This window comes from Rattus norvegicus, chromosome 7 (assembly GCF_036323735.1).
Source record: "Rattus norvegicus strain BN/NHsdMcwi chromosome 7, GRCr8, whole genome shotgun sequence".
Taxonomy (NCBI): Eukaryota; Metazoa; Chordata; class Mammalia; order Rodentia; family Muridae; genus Rattus; species Rattus norvegicus.
The window spans coordinates 118,705,688-118,717,889 of NC_086025.1; the positions used below are offsets into that span (position 1 = coordinate 118,705,688).

The following is a 12,202-nucleotide window of genomic DNA, read 5'->3' on the forward strand; positions in this document are numbered from 1 at the left end:
TTGGCTCCCCATTGCCTGTAAGGCCAAGCCCCAGCCCCTTTGCCTACATTCCAAGACTCTGTGTCTTGGCAGGAAGATTTTTGCAGCCATACCTCTGGTCTGGGGCGCTACAGAGCTGGCTCTTGCTTCCAGGTGGCCAGCATGTGGCTGGCACCATCCATCGGCAAGAAAAACCGCAAGTTGGTCTTCTGTGGGAGCCTACTGGGTACCGAGGCCACACAGCTAGTGAAGGCAAGCTCTTCCCCATCTTATGGGGGAACAAGCCAGCAAATGACCCAGGAAACAGTAGGTTCAGCAACTGGGTAGAACCCAGAGGCCAGCTTGCTGCCTGTCAGCGCTGTGGTTGCTGGGCAGGAAGATGGAAATTATACTTGGAAAGTACCAGGTCAGCCCTTGGCTCCTACTTAGCACTGCCACATAGGTTGAGGGTAAAACTTGGCACTATCACTTGATGGAGACTTTGATTCATCCCATCACTTCCAGGGAACTGGAGATGGGGGGGCTCCAGTTCCCAGGCTGTTCTCCAGCCAGCCAATCACTTTTTACTCAGAGCAAATCTGTCTTTCCCACGGGGTTGGGGGCTGGTCCCATGTCCTTCACTGCCCCAGGCCTTTTCCAGAGACATGGAATGCTTCTCACACTTCCCTTTCCCAGTCTCGCTGTCCCTCCTAGGGTTCTTCTTGAGGCTCACGGACAGAAGGAAACATGGCTCTCCTATCTGAGCCCTGGGAGGGTGCCCAGTGCCTTGTGCCACAGCCCCATGTGTGCAAAACTCCTGCAGGCTGTGCCGCCCACACCCTGCTCCTTGGCCTCCTGGAAGATCGGAATCAAGGCCTCTCATAGAATCTTGTACTTCACGTTGCAAGTCTCAACATAAGCCAGTGTGTTGACTTGAAAAGTAAACATCACAAATAAAGCCGGGGGAGAGGGCTGGGCGTGGAAGGTCTAGAACCACGTCAAGAAGTCTTTGCAGCTCACCTAACATGGATTAGTGAACAGAGCCATTCAGCAGGGTCCTGGGATTTAACCCACTTGGAGACTCATCATGGGGTTGTTAACACTCGGTGAGGCCAAGTCAGAACAAATTCATCCCTTCCTGATAACACCAGCATGTTATATAGGGGAATTTTCATTAAGAAAGGGTATTTTTGGGGCTGGGGATTTAGCTCAGTGGTAGAGCGTTTACCTAGGAAGCGCAAGGCCCTGGGTTCAGTCCCCAGCTCCAAAAAAAAGAACCAAAAAAAAAAAAAAAAAAAAAGAAAGGGTATTTTTAGCCTGGTGGTATCGGTGCATGCCTTTAACCCCAGCATCCGGGAGGCAGAGGCAGGTGGATCTCTGAGTTTGAGGTTAGTCTGGTCTACAGAGTGAGTTCCAGGACAGCCCTGTGTAGTCCTACACAGAGAAACCTGGTCTCAAAAAAAAAAAAAAAAAAAAAACCAAACCAAAACAAAGGGGTATTTTCAACTGTAACAGATTATAAAAGGTACTCAGGAAAGAAAAGATATCAACAATAAAGGCTGAAACTCTTCTTTTCTTTTCTTTTTTTTTTTCCTTTTTTTTCGGAGCTAGGGACCGAACCCAGGGCCTTGCGCTTGCTAGGCAAGTGCTCTACCACTGAGCTAAATCCCCAACCCCACTGAAACTCTTCAATGCATCTTTCCCCTCCACTTTGCTGAGAAGTTATAAAACAAGGCAAAAGCTTTGCTAAGCATGGCCGCATCGCCTTCTAGGGAACCAGATGTGGGCATAGTGCAATTCCACATTTTAGTAAAAACCCAAGGCCACCCAGCTGGCCTTATCTACAAAGGCAGCTCTTCCTGAGCTCTGCAGATGTGGCGGGGCCCAGAGACCCTTCTGCAGAGTGCTATGGAGCCTGGGGCCTACAGGCTGCTCTGGACAAGAGAGACTCTTATGTAAAAGGGAAGAGAGTGGAGGGGAGGGCAGTGGGAGGAGGCATGCAGTTATAGCGTCTGCAGGAGGGAGAGTTTCCGATCAGCTATGCTGAATGCCAGGACAGGACAACCAGAAACTGCCAGATAGTGGGGGACTGAACTAACTGCACGGTGTGTGGAAGGAGGACCTGGAACAGAAAGCAGCTTCGGCCACAAGATGGATGCCGAGAAGCTTCCTAGAGGAGGTACCGCTTGGTACAGCCCTCAGTCTGGTGGTCATCGCATTAAGAGTATGACCTGTCTTTCAGAGGAGTCATATGAGCACCTTCCTCATTCTCCCACAAGGACCCTAGGAAAGACACAACAGCCCTGCTTGCTAGATGGAAAGGCTCCTATAGGAGTCAAGTCCAATGCCACAGTTACAGAGTGATGGATGCAAGACTCTGTACTAAAGGGACTGAGGTGGTAATGTATACTTCCAAGCCCCCCAGGAGATGCTGAAACTCAATACCAGAACCTAGAGAGATTGGGTTTTTCCTTATCCATCCAGACCCAGAATAGCTTTTAATTTATATAGCCAGCACAATAAGAGATTAGCAGTCAAATAGAGTAACACACTGCAATAAATGTTACTTTAAAATGTTTATTTCCACTTAGTATTTTCAGATTGAATTTGACCACAGGTTCTTGACAACAGAGAAAGCACATTTTGTTTGCTTGTTTTGAAGCTGGGTCCCTTCTATTATGTAGAAGGCCATGACTGTCCTGGAACTTGCTTGTGGACCAGGCTAGCCTCGAACTCACGGTGTGAAGTTCATGGTCCTACCTCTGGTCTAGGTCAGGACAAACATCCTCTGGGAATTAAACTTGTCTTCTTGTCTCTACACTGAGACTCTCACAGTACACAGTGGGTCACTCTGCAAGTCCAAGCTCTGGATTGGATAAAAGACACCCATGACCCAGGGCCCAGAGGCATAGCCCACTGGGGATGTAGTCACATGTACCCACAAGGAGAGTGTCTGTGCACTGCTGGGGGGAGGGGAGGGAGCAAATAGCAGAGTTACTGTGAGTAGGGTGCTTTGACCTTCCAAGGTATACAAAGACAGACATCTGACCCATGGTGAGCAAAGGCAGTCTGTAAACTTAGGTTTGGAGACAGGTTAATTATCAAAAAGGGTAGTGTGTCCATGAGACAGCAGTTTCTGAGCAGAAGGTTCCAGACCCTGCAGACCTCCAGTGAGTTTATATCTTTGCTCACCACCTCCACCCAGGTGACAGCCTGTATTTGACGTAACTCTCAATCCAACTGTTGTTCTGATGGGATCGCAGCCCTGCTTAAAACCAGGCTTCCCATTGTCCCCAGGACAAATGCCAGACCTCCATACTCCCCCTTCCCCTCCTCAGCTTCCTGGGCAGGACCCCACCCACCTCTGCCCACCTTATATCACTTCCACCGTCTCCTTCCTTGAGCCTGGCTCTCCTTCTTTCCATGGCTTTTAAATTGCCTGATGCCAACCCCCAAGACCCCCAGAGCACCAGGCTCTTATGTCTGCCAGAGCCTGGGGTGTCAAGCCAGCAGTTGGCCTCTGTACCAGATAAGTGCAGATCGCAGAGTGGATATGAGGTCTGAGAGCATCCTCACTCTCTCCAGGTGGCTTCTGCCCTTGATTTCCTCATCTGTGAAGTGGGAGTGGGTGGAGCCAGCCACCTTCCATGGCTACTGTGAGTCTCATGTCTAAGGTGAACATAGTTTGTCCCCTGGATAGTGAGTGCCAGTCCTAGGGTGGCATCCAAGGACATACAAGGGTTGGTCTTCACTGAAGTCCACTTCGGTCCACCAGCAATCAGCTTCCTACTTTTCCATCAGCAAATACCTACTTCCCCTGCCCTGGTGGACTTCTACCACCTGATTGAAGGCACACTTCCAGGAGATCAGAGGCCACTATCCTGGCAGATGACACACAATAGGAAGCTTTGCAGATCAGCAGAGGGCAAGCCAGTGACCCTCAGAGGCCTTGGGTGGTTCCTGGAGAGGACTTACATAAGTCACGAGGTAAACATAGATGGGCCTGGACCCCAGACCCATGGGAGAATCTTCAAGTGCTGGTAGTGGGGTTCCCATGCTTCCTGCACTGAGCCCTAAGTCCTATTCACCTTTGGCAGGCGGATGCACGCACCAAGGGCTTTCTCTCATCAGCCTGCAACTAGTCAGGAAACGTGAACATAGAAGGGATGGGTATGTCTAACCTGCAGCCTCTGGGCCACTTATATCCCAGGATAGACCAAGACGTTTGCAGGTGACATTGTCTTGTAATTTCAGAAGACATCCAGGGTGAACTAAGGCATATGGTCCCAAAACTCTCAGTGGTTACTAATGTACCAGCTGGGGAACACGAGAACATTAAAGGTGTTTACTCAGTCCTGCACAGATGGTGTCTCTGTTCTGTGTGTATCTACACCCCTCAACACCTCAGAAAGCGAAGAGAAAGGATGTAGTTATGTCCCAGAGCCAGGCGTGCACCCTTTGAGACAGCATCTCTCGTGGTGGGGATTGTAAGACAAGCCCTTGTATCTCTCTCCTCTGAATACAGTCTGTCAAACGAAAATCACTGTCTTCTGCAAGTGACCGCGGGCCAATTGAGGAAGAGATGTTCAGGATCTCTAAGGGAGTCTGGATGGAAGGATCCCCCAATACTAGGCATTTCCCCAATGCCTCCTTTTTTTCTTTTTAAGATTTATTTATTTTATGTATATGAGTACACTGTCACTGTCTTCAGACACACCAGAAGAGGGCATCAAATCCCATTACGGATGGTTGTGAGTCACCATGTGGTTGCTGGGAATTGAACTCAGGACCTCTAGAAGAGTAGTCAGTTCTCTTAACCACTGAGCCATCTCTCCAACCTCTTCCCCAACTGTCATTTTTCTGTGTTCTCTGTGTTCAGCAACTACTCTGCTGGCCCCTCTCATTCTGAACAACCATTCTTTGCTTTTATTCCAAATGTCTGGTAGACCTGAGTTAGCAGCAGAACACTCTGAATAAGGAGGCAACATTCCTGCACGTGGACTCTGGTCTTTGGAGCTTGGGACCTGCTGTACGCCAGGTAACTAAGCTCTCTTTTTCAATGGTATACTAGGGAGATGTCCTTTGGGGATGCAGCTACTGTGAGCATGCTCACTGTTCTATACAAGGGAATAATGTCTCTGACTATCCCCTGGGCCCTCCAGAAAATCATATAGGCAGGTCATTTTGCAAGGTCCTTTAATTTATTGTATGTGGCAGATTGGCTGGTGTGTGTGTGTGTGTGTGTGTGTGTGTGTGTGTGTGTGTGTGTGTGTGACAGAGGACAACTTGCAGGAGTTGGTTCTATCCTTCCACCGTGTGGGTCCTCAGGGTGGAATTCAGGTCATCAGAATTGGTAGCGAGCACCTTTACCCATTCAGCCATCTCCAGGGTCTCAGTTTTGCATGCTTTGAAGCATACATAATACAAACAGTAGCTATTTCCTGGCCATTGCGTGCAAGAAAAGGAGGGCTTGCCAATAGGCAAGCAGGGAATGTTCTGTGGGTGTCTGGCAGGTGGGGCAAAGTTCGCCACAGGTATGAGGCTGATCAGCAAAGGTGGGTTTTAAAGACGTTCCTGAATGTGCCTGTAGGGTCTGGTTCCAGTTCCCAGGGTGAAGAGATGTGCGCTGAAAGTTTCCTTTCCCTAGTAGGCTTTCCTGGTCGCTCATCGCCACAAATAGCATAGTGGCAGGCCCAGCGTGAGGACAGACAGGAGGGCTGGCATAGCACACATTTCATTCCCAAAGGAGCAGCGTCCTGAGGCGTTGGCACCCCGGGGGCTATGTGCATTCCGTGATCAGAGATCCAGGGGTGAAGCAAACAAAGCGGTTGCTCCCAGTCGCAGCCTGCCCCCTGCGCTGTCAGTTGGCAGAGTCCCAGTGCCTGAGCTGGACATAGTCAGCCCCTCAACTTCCCCCTTCCCCCAGCGTACACAGAGGGGCCGCAGCCCGGGGCGGGGCAGAGGCGGAGGGTCGAAGCGGCCGCGCCTCCCCGCGACCGTCCTCGATGCCCTTCAGCCTCTGCCTTCCCCGCCCGCCACACCCACCCTGGCACCTCCGACACCTGTTGCCGCGTGCCCCAGCTCGCTCTTCCTTTCTCCCCATTTCGCATCCTGGGGCTCTGAAGATCAGATCCCGCCTGCCCGCCCGCCACCCCACGAAGTCCCGGGACTCGGGGCACGCGCTCCACGATCTAGACCAGTTCACCGAGGGCACCCGGTGGGAAGCTCTACCAGACCCGCAGCCTTGAACTTCAGTTCTGGCCGGTGCGCGGGGCTGGGAGCAGAAAGGCGCGCTCGCCCAGGCGCGCCCTTCCCACAGGGCTGTCTCGCCCGTCGGGTGACCTTGGGCAGTCCCTTCACCTAGCCAGCCTCAGTTTACCAACAGATGCCCGAGCCCCGAGGCACTAAATGGGCATCGAGGAGAACTGCCCAGGGCCTCTTAGGCCCCGCCCTCACAGCAGCGGCCAATCAGATGCTGCCGTCCGGGGGGTGTGTCTCGTTCTGAACCGCGGCCCGGGCCTAGAGGGCGGGGTTTCCGGGGCGGTCACCTCGCCGCGGGACCCCGCAGGGGACGTCCGAGGGGCGGCGCGTGTCGTGGGGGCGCGGCTGGCACGGGCGCGCGTAGGCGGTGCCGGGCAGGGGCCCCGGACGCTGCGGCCCCACGACAGGGGTGACGGGGGCGGAGACAGCCGCTCGAGCCCCTCCTGGCGCCGCCTACCCGGGCGGGCTGGCCCTGCGGACCCGCAGGCGGAGCGCAGCCTCAGGTGCCCAGGGGCGGGAGGGCACGCGCGAGGACGGGAGCCAGGCGTCCCCCGTCCCGGGACAGTGAGGTGGGTGGACAGGGAGGGGAGGGGCTCGGTGGCGCATGCGCGTGGACCAGGGGCGCGGGTCTGGAGACCCACAGCCACTGGCGAGGGCACACGCTAGGAAGGGCACACGCGTGCGACTTTCGGGGCCCCTGGAACTGTCCGCTACTTCGAGTCCCCTTGAGCGCCGTGTGCCGGCTCTGAACATTGGCGTTCGCAGCTGTTTTGTGGGCTGGAGGGTTCGTGGAGTCCTGGAACTGAAGCGACGCTGGGTCCTCTGGTTGTCCCCTTGAGGGGAGGGCACACGAGCGGGGACATCGGGGCGCTCCCTTCCCACAGCGTGGTGCATTTGGGCGTAACTCACCGGGAGGCGTTTCCTGAGACCCTCGGGGATCTTAGAGGCGAGGTAACTCGAGGCCCCGGGACAGACTGATTCTGGGGTCACTGAGTCTAGCCACTGCTGGGGATCTGGAGGAACACCGGTGGGTTCAGCCGACTCGCTTTGAACACCGGTTTCCTCATTGAGGCTGACCTTAGTGGGGCGGTGTGAACAGGCCCCAGCAGTACGGTAGAGACGATGCCAAAGCTACCCCTATGTCTCTGCCCTCCAGAGCCCAGTGCCACAGCCGGTCCTGTGTGGGGCCAGCTTTAGTCTCTACTCTGTGCAGTGCCTGCGCGGCTGACCTGCTATGGATAAAGGGAGCCGGGAGTGTCTGTGTGTTAGTCGGGGAGGGTGATTCTGCCCCAGTACCTCTCCAACTAGCCTGGAATAACTGCACCTCTCCTTTCCCAAACTTTTTTTTTCTCGGAGAGAATGTTAGGATTCTAAGGAAAATCCACAGTGATAAATAATGTCTTTGGAGGGGGGGGCACTCTGCCACTGGGGTGCTCCCCCAACCCCAGCCCACTCCCTTCCTCTTAGGAAAGGCCTCTCCTGTCCTAGCTCTTCCTGGGGGAGGAGCACAGAACTTTCTTGGGCGACCCTGGACACTGCGGTGGTTGCAGGCAACAGGGTCACAGTGACTTTCCCAAGGTGGTGGAGAGTTGGGGGGGATCCAGAGAACATATTGTAACTGGTTCCTTCCTTAACGTTCTATAGCCAAGACTGAAGTTCAAGGCCCTGCCTTCCCTGTGAACTGACATTTGTGACTGGTCAAGCTCAGGACACAAGACGTTGTCATCACAGGTAAGAGGGGTTGACGGACGGCTTTCAGTCTGGAATATTGTAAACGCTGTCATAAGTTGTACTTCAGACTAGCAACAGGTGTAGTAGCTATTTTGTGGTGAAATAGTAAATGTCTTCTCAGGGAAGCCAGGTAAATGGGTGGTCCACATTTCAGTACTGATGGAATGTGTTTTTTTCCTGGGAACTTCATTTCTTTGCGGCTTCAGTGTAGTTTAGAAAGAGGTGTTATTGCATCTGGCTATGAACTGACTCGGAAGACTGTCTCTTGGCTGTCTTCATATCAATTCGGCTAAGTAGTTGGTTCGTTTCATCACTAGCTAGTGCAGGGATGGTCCCCAAGAAACAGCCAGATAAACATTACTTGGTGACCATATGAAAACCCAGAGTCGGTGGGCCTATGATACATGAACTGACCGTAGAAAGCAAAGGGTCTCTTTTCCAACACTTAAACATGTATGGAAACACACCAGACTCATAGAGTTTGTTAGGAGGGCAGGAGCCTGCTACGTAGCCTGTGCTAGTCTGGAAGTTGCTGTGTAGCAAAGGCTAGCCTTGAACTCTTTATATTCCTACCTCAGCCTCCCAAGTACTGAAGGCTGAAGTAGTTCTGTTTAACTGATGTTTGTCAAGCCTAGAAACAGAGTTCTAAAAAGTGTGTGTGTGTGTGTGTGTGTATGTGTGTGTACATGTGTGTATGAGTGTATATGTGTGTATGTGTCAATGTGTGTATGTGTTTGTATGTGTGTGTTTGTGTCAAGGTGTGTATGTGTATTGTGTGTCTCAGTATATATGTGTATATGCATGTGTCTATGTGTATGTATGTATGTAAGGGGTGGGAAGAGAATGAGAGAAGAGAAAGCATGTTTCTAATTTGTTTTATTAACTATTAAGTTGAGAAAAATATTTTCATGTGAATGTGAGAAACAACATATTTTTGCCTCAAGTGTGTGTCTAATAACTCACTAGGTTTACATACGGTATTTAGCCAATGCATATATAGACATATGTTAGTATATAATTCATTCATTTGATTCATGCTTATTGCATAGCTTCCTGGGGCAGGGGCCACTATGCCATTCCTAAACAAGAGAGCTATGAACTTGCTATGAGACTGATTTCCATGCTGGAATTAGAGGAAACTTGAAGCCAGGTGGTGGTGGTGCATGCCCTTAATCCCAGCACTCCAGAGGCAGAGGCAGGCGGATTTCTGAGTTTGAGGCCAGCCTGGTCTACAGAGCGAGTTAGTTCCCAGACAACCAGAGCTACACCAAGAAACCCTGTCTTGGGGGTGGGGAGAAGAAGAAGAAAGAAATGAACGTGAGGGCTAGGGCTGTGGTTCCATTGGTGGAGGGCTTGCCAATCATGCACAAGGCCCTTGGTTTGATCCTCAGCCCCTCATAAACCAGGTGCAGCACAGTCCATGCCCGTGATCCCGGCACTGTGGAGACAGAGGCAGGAGAGACAAAAGCATATGATACCTTTGAGGCTATGCCAGGCTACGTGAGAACCTTGTCTCAAAAACAAATCAATAGCCAGGCATGGTGACACATTCTTTTAATCCTTGTACTCCGGAGGCAGATGCAGAAGCAGGAGGTTCTCTGTGAGTTCAAGGCCAGTTTGGTCTACACAGAGAGCTTGGGGCTGGCCAATGAGACCCTCTCTAAAAAACAAAACAAAACAAAACAAAACAAAAATAAAGCAAACAAGCAAACAAAAAAAGAGAGAAATTCATAACTATCCTCCTGATGGTTAATAGATGAAGAAACTGAGCGTGAGAATGGGTGTCATACCCTTTTGAGACTAAGGACCCCCCGCCCCCCTTTTAATGTTATGACTATTTGTGTTTTTATAATATCGTTGGAGAAGATTTTACTGAAACATCGGTTGGAATGTGTCTTTACTTGTTGTCAATAAATTTTAACTACAACAAATCTCCCCTCCCACCCCGTGTGCTCGCACAGCCTCTGTGTGGGATGACGTTCCTGGCGGCCGATGCTTGCCTTAACTTTGTGATATCACAGCTAAGGTTGCTGCCTGTCAAATGTTTGCTTTGGGTGGTGGAAGGGAGAGGGTGCCTGTTTTTATTTCTGATTTCGGCGGCTTGATAGGCACTGTTTTAAAAGCTATAGTTTCACTGACATGGTGTGGCACACCTTTAATCCCAGCATTCTGGAAGTGTCCGCAGGTGGATCTTTGTGAGTTCGAGGGCCTGATCTACATAGTGAGTTCCAGGCCAACCAGGAACTGTCTCATAAATAAATTAATTAACCAATCAATAAATTAATTAGTAAGCTATAATTTCTGTAAATGGGACAAACATTTGCCACGTCTGTGGCTTCAGCCTTTTTAACGCATCGAACAAGCTAGACTCTCTAGGACCATGCCCTTAGAGAATTAGGCCCAGAGTTTAAATCTGCGAGTTGGTGATAAGAGGGGGTTTGTGGGGTTTCTGCTTTGGTTGGGTTGTTGAACATCAAGCCTGGGATTGCAAGTTCACAGCATGAGCTGTGCTGAGGTGTGCCCCAGGCTGCAATTGGGTTTTTAGCAGGAACTTCCTGAGAGAAATGCTAGGCTAACAGAGCTTGCCTCTCCCTTGAGAGCATTGCTATTTTGTATGTGCCTCAGATTTCCCCGCAGAAAAGAGTTCTGTGCATGTGGGTTTCCACACTGTTGTATGAATGTACTCATTTTTCCAAAGGGGTGTGTGTGTCTGTGTGTGTGTGCGCGCGCGTGTGCATGTGTACACGAGTGCGTGTACTCTTTGCCTCTGCGGTCCTCAGTGGCTGAGCATCAAGATGTCATGACTGTGGTGTCCGGCGAGACACGGTGAACCAGGTGACTCCTAGGCAGAGTCTTCCTAGTTGAGCTGAGCTGGTTTGAGATCTGTATAGGGTGAAGGCACGCTGGAAAGTTTGCTTTGGAGAAGCAAGAAAGGTGTGATGTCATTTTGTTATGACATTTGTTGGTACCCTGCCTCTCAGCTGCCACCTGCCAGGCCACAGACTTCTTCTGTCCAAGTCCCTAGGCTGCTGTTTCTCAGCAGAAAGTTCACTTCCTCTTTAGATCACCTTTGAGGGGTTGAGAAGCAGTGGCTGAGAACACTGGATCCATGAGGGAGCTGTCAGAGCAGTTTGGGATCTGGGACACCTGTGTCCCCAAGCCAATTTGTTGCTGCCAAGGCTTTTTGAATTCTCAGAGAGTTTGAGAAAGGGACTCCCTCGCTACCCTCCCATAGTCTCCCATGAGATTTCAGTTTGAAACACAGATAAAGGAGAAGGTTCTATCAGTAAGATTATCACAATTATCACAAGTGATCCCCATTAGCTTAGAATGTGAACGTGATCCCAGGACTTGATGGTGACAGACAAGTCTTGCCACGTCTTCTCACTCCCATGCATCCCCAGAGTGTCCAATCTATGGCCAGTGGGCCATGTGTTTACCAGGATAGCTATGAGTGTGACCCAGTGCATATGTACATGATGTAACTGGGCAACGTCAAAAGGTTAGATACCCATTAGACCACACCACACTGGGGAAACCTCTGTACTGGCTGACTTTGTGTGTCAACTTGCCACAAGCTAGAGCCATCAGAGTGGAAGGAACCTCAGTTGAGGAAATGCCTTCATGTGACCCCGCTGTAAGACATTTTCTCAATTAGTGATCAATGGGGGGAGGGCCCAGCCCATTGTGGGTGGTGCAATCCCTGGGCTGGTGGTCCTGGGTTCTATAGAGAGCAGGCTGAGCAAACCATGAGGAGCAAGCCAGTAAGTAACATCCCTCCATGGCCTCTGCCTCCAGGATGCTGCCCTGTTTGAGTCCCACTTCTGACTCCCTTTGATGATGAACAGCAATGTGGATATGTAAGCCAAGTAAAGCCTTTCCTCCCCACCTTGCTTTTTGGTCACAGTGTTTCATGGCAGCAATAGAAACCCTAAGACACCTACTAAAAGGCAGCCTTCTGCAGCTTACTGGAACTCATGCCTAGATACTGTCTGGCACTACAACTCCTGGAGAGTCCGCCTCTCTCAATGAGCCTGGATTACTGAAAGCCAGGGTAGGGACAGGGAGGATTGGGGTGGAGGGTCTGGATCTGTTCACCGTTGATCTGCTAGCACCATAGGTTTCGTAGGAACTTGTAGAATCTCGTTGAATATGTAAATGGTTGGCGGAATTGAGATCAGCAAGAACTCTCTGCCCATATCCTCCTGTGTGGGAGCGCTTATTTGGAAGGGCGAGCATCTCAGAGCCAGCA

General features: G+C 51.1%; 1 protein-coding gene across 5 annotated transcripts in view; it reads left to right on the forward strand.

The window, feature by feature from the left end:
• Window positions 1-6,573: 6,573 nt before the first annotated feature.
• Ppara (peroxisome proliferator activated receptor alpha) overlaps window positions 6,574-12,202 on the forward strand; it is a 68,463-nt gene continuing 62,834 nt past the window's right edge. For 2 of the 5 annotated variants that reach the window (XM_006242154.5, XM_039078501.2), the window contains exons 1-2: window positions 6,574-6,722; window positions 7,864-7,950. The gene's annotated coding sequence lies outside the window, so the exon portion shown is untranslated. Of the gene's footprint in view, window positions 7,171-7,863; window positions 7,951-12,202 lie in introns of all 5 variants that reach the window. The other 3 variants (XM_006242153.4, XM_006242152.5, NM_013196.2) reach the window with 3 other exon arrangements.